The following is a 4,600-nucleotide window of genomic DNA, read 5'->3' as shown; positions in this document are numbered from 1 at the left end:
CAACATTTTTAGCGCAACGCAATCTGACTTTCAAAAATCACTTCAAAAGAATGGCCCTGATTAACAATAACCTATATCTTTCATGAATTACTTACCTCACAAAAATCTTCGTTACTCAAACTACTGCAATATACCGTGCGCCAATATTGCCAGCTGAATAAAAGATTCAAACTACTGAAGGCACTAACTACTGATAGGCATAGTTAGCAAATGAAAGATTTTGATAGAGAACAAACAATGTATTTACCTTAATAGCGTGCAAAAGTCATAATATATATATCAGTTCATGACATCCAGTCTTATGTCGAGATCATCCGCTCTGAAAACTCCGCCATCTCTCTCCCCACATCCACCACTGCTGGGGGCTCACCTCCAACTGCGCAATGCTACGCGCTGTTAACAGCCAACTGTCCAACACTACAATAGCAAATTCCAACAATGCAAACCAGCCACAGACTGCACACAGCACAGTCAGTGATTTTCATATAGAGCGCTACGTGGCGTTACCAACATAAAAACCTAAACAGCCTTCTTACAAAGGTTTACTTACACTCGTGATTTGTTGAATAATAAAGTCTACAGCCCTGCTTGTAATATAACACAAAAAAGGCCCTCTATGCCCAATTGCTAATAATTGTAGGTAAAACTTCGTAGTACATAGCATATACAATTTACGCTAACTGCCTGTTCACTTCTAGAGTTCACTAAACGACGTTCCCTGTCTAAGTCAGCCCTGGACGATGATCTGTAACCAAGTGGGCGAGAGCTGCTCCTCTAGCTTCCGAGTAGGCTTCTGTCTGTTGTCGTCCGGTCATTGGCGGATTGCACTCGCCCGGAAATTGGCCGACGCGAAGTCGATATCTTCATCCTCAGCGCCGCTGGCAGAACTCGCGCAAGTGGTGAGTCTCTATGGCACTGGTACCGGCTCGCATCTTTGCGCCTGTGCTGCTTTTGCGCCGGCTGTGTCTTGTTCGGACGACACAGGATACACAATGGCCTGACATCCCACTGGGGTTCCACGCGGCAAAAGCTGCTGCTCGGCGGCCAGTGACCTTTGGCTCTACCCCTGTGTCCTTTGAATAATCGCGTTAAAGGTGGCTATGTCTTACAGCTTCTAGTGACTCTGCGTCTTTCTCGTCATCCAAGGAGTTTCCAACAATTTTACATAGCTAAATTACATGTAAATATGAATTAAGGGTACGAGAATAGCAAAGCTACGTAAGTTAATTGCCGACAGTGGCTAGTACTGTCGCGTATCATTTTTATCAATGTAAATTAACTATTCCGATGAAATGGGAGTTTCGTTACTAATCTGCGTGTGTTGCGAGACTGTCTCATAATAAAATGTTGCAGCTCTATCAGACCAATTCAGATCACTTCTTCAATCTTTCCTCAGATGCAGAAAGCAGACGGCATTACTCCTATTTATTTTGAGTGGTTACTGATCATCTGTGTATTCGTGTATGTAGTACACTTCATGACAATCTGACATGTCTTGCATGTCACCTTCGTGCTGTTGCAGTGTTAATGTCCAATACGCCGAGCGGTTCTAGGCGCTACAGTCAGGTACCGCGCGACCACTACGGTCGCAGGTTCGAATCCTGCCTCGGGCATGGATGTGTGTGATGTCCTTAGGTTAGTTAGGTTTAAGTAGTTCTAAGTTCTAGGGGACTGATGACGGCAGCAGTTAAGTCCCATAGTGTTCAGAGCCATTTGAACCATTTTGCCCAATACGTATTTACACAGACACGGTCACTCATGTGTGAGCGACTGTCATCCCACACCTTGTTTCTATCTCAAATATGCTTTCTCGTCGAGAACTAAACAGGCTGCGAAAAAGGTTCGCATCTTTATCTTGTGAACGGCTCTCTACAGTAAAGTGTATTGTTTCTGAGACGGACGATTAGGCCCTGAAAGGAAGCGCGAGAACGAAACACAGTGTCGAAACGAATCCCACGCTTCCCATATAGCACATCAAGAGAGGTTACATTCGATCTGTATTCAGTAGAACCTTGATACGATTGTCAGTCCAGTCATCATCTTAATGGTATCTGTGGTTACCCTAAATCGATTCAAGGGGATGTTGGTTTGGTTCTTCTGAAAATGAGACAGACGATCCCTGACCAATCCGAGCTTGTGGTGTGTTTCTAACGACCTCGACCTCAATGAAACGTTGAACTCTAGTCAGCCTTTTCGAGCGGCACCAGGAACCGCCGGTATTAGCATATACGGCTGCTGGAAAAACTGCCGTGAGTAATACCTCACGCCTCACACCATGTGAGGAATTTTACAATGCCATGGTATTCGAGGTTTCCTTTAGAAGTAGGTACAGAGAATGTGGTCAAAAAGTCACTATCATCATCATCATCATCACATCCAGTTTTGGTTTAGACATTATTGCCTGTTCCAATTACAAGTTGAATGCAGCTGATGTTTCCATCTATTCTATGGATGCCCAAGATTTCTTTTCCCTTGGGGTGTATATTTTCACGTTAATTAAGGTATTCGTGCTTCTGATATCCTTTGATTGTGTTCATCACATTTCTTTCTATTCTGAAGTTTGCTTTTGACATGCAGTTCACTCCTTATTTCAATATTTTGTATGTCATCTATAAGTTTGTAACCAGCTAGAGGTCTTGGAAGTCTCATCTCTGCTGCCTCGGTCCTCCTCCTTTGTCTGGCCGTTAGAGTCTAAATCTCTAGCACATACATTAAGCCGCCCGGAGTGGCCGAGCGGTTAAGGGCGCTACAGTCTGGAACCGCGAGACCGCTACGGTCGCAGGTTCGAATCCTGCCTCGGGCATGATGTCCTTAGGTTAGTTAGGTTTAAGTAGTTCTAAGTTCTAGGGGACTGATGACCAAAGTAGTTGTCCCATAGTGTTTAGAGCCCTTTGAACCATACATTAAAATTCTTACTGCCATCACATTATAAAATGTTAGTACTGCCTCTTTTCTAACTTTTTTGAGGAAAGTGCGATTTTTAGTACCTACCAATTGCTGAAATTTTGGCAATTTGTATTCTTATCATTTTGTGTTGTGTATGAGAGCTCACTCCCAACGTATTTAAAAGTATTTTCTACCCTGGCAATTTATCGTCGATTATTAGTTTTGGTCCTATATGCTCCTTACCACGGAAAGCGATCATCTTAGTTTTACCTTTAGATAGTATCATATTATAGCCATTTTCTACCTTGTGCGACAACGAAATTGCTGTCAATAATTTATCTTCTGATTCCCCGAAGATTGTTTGATCATCTACAAACAGGAGTGTATTTACAACTTTATTATTAAACTTGTAATGGTACACTATGTTATCCTGCCATTCTTCTATGACTTAGAATGTGTACATATTAAACAATGTGAGTGATAAAGGATACCCTTGAAACTTCTTGGCTGATTAAAACTGTGTGCCGGACCGAGACTCGAACTCGGGACCTTTGCCTTTCGCGGGAAAGTGCTCTACTCGTAGAGCTTCTGTAAAGTTTGGAAGGTAGGAGGCGAGGTACTGGCAGAAGTAAAGCTGTGGGGACGGGCCGTGAATCGTGCTTGGGTAGCTCAGTTGGTAGAGCACTTGCCCACGCAAGGCAAAGGTCCCGAGTTCGAATCTCGGTCCAGCAAACAGTTTTAATCTGCTAGTAAGTTTCATATCAGCGCGCACTCCGCTGTAGAGTGAAAATCTCATTCTGAAGGACACCCTTGTCTCACCTTCTCTTTGAATTTTGGTTTTGTTGTGTGGATACATACTTCGAACTACACATGTCAGATGCCAAAGTATACAATTCTCTTCTATAATTTTACTGTCAAATTTGTTAAAAGCTTTCTCGTACACAATGATAATTGTACTCTCTGTGTTTTTCAATAATTTGGCAGACTGGAGAAACACTGTCCAAGCAGGCTCTTCCACTCTGAAAGCTACTCTGTTCTTCAGTACGAAACGTTTCCGTAAGTACCTTTATGTATTTGTTATCAGTTTTGCATACTGCTGTATCCAGAATTCAGAAGACTAACGTCTCGGTAACCGGCGCGTTTTCTGCGTTCCCCTTCTTTAAATAATGCGATGACGAGTGCTGTTTGCCAATTCTCTGTTACGAGGATGTATTTTTAACAAGAACTTGCAAAATTGTAATTATTCCGAAACATATCTAAATAAACCCAGATTGAGGTTGTCTTTCCCTGCAGATTTTCTGATTTTAGATATTATTAACACGACCGTTAATACGAAATCGACATGCTCGTTACTAACTGCATTTTTCACATTTTCCTCATCACCTGACCATAGATTTTGGAAATAATTCTACCACTCAGTTTCAAAAAGGGACGTACAGAATTCTCTTCCGCAGATGAAGTTGATAATTGAAGTTACTACAAGTAGTAACACAACAAATGGAGGAATTTATTTACATCAACGTCGTCTCTGTGACAGGATGAGAAATTGGGGCTTAACCATTGGGCACCCTATAATGTGACTGCTCCTTTGATTTGGCCCAGTTTCTGCATTTGAACTAACCAAAATCTACGGGTGAGACTGTTCCTAGTCGTCCTACGAGATGCCTCTCTCAGCGGGAATGTATGTCGGACCGACGCCAGAAATGAGTGGTTA

General features: G+C 42.5%; 1 non-coding gene across 1 annotated transcript; it reads left to right on the top strand.

Moving 5' to 3' along the window:
* The first annotated feature begins 3,543 nt into the window (after nt 1–3,543).
* On the top strand, nt 3,544–3,618 carry Trnaa-cgc. The gene has a single exon. It is a non-coding gene; the product is annotated as a tRNA-Ala (tRNA).
* The last annotated feature ends 982 nt before the right edge of the window (nt 3,619–4,600 follow it).

Source organism: Schistocerca piceifrons, chromosome 8 (assembly GCF_021461385.2).
Source record: "Schistocerca piceifrons isolate TAMUIC-IGC-003096 chromosome 8, iqSchPice1.1, whole genome shotgun sequence".
Taxonomy (NCBI): Eukaryota; Metazoa; Arthropoda; class Insecta; order Orthoptera; family Acrididae; genus Schistocerca; species Schistocerca piceifrons.
The sequence above is the reverse complement of the archived record's forward strand: the minus strand, read 5'-3'. Positions and strand labels throughout refer to the sequence as shown.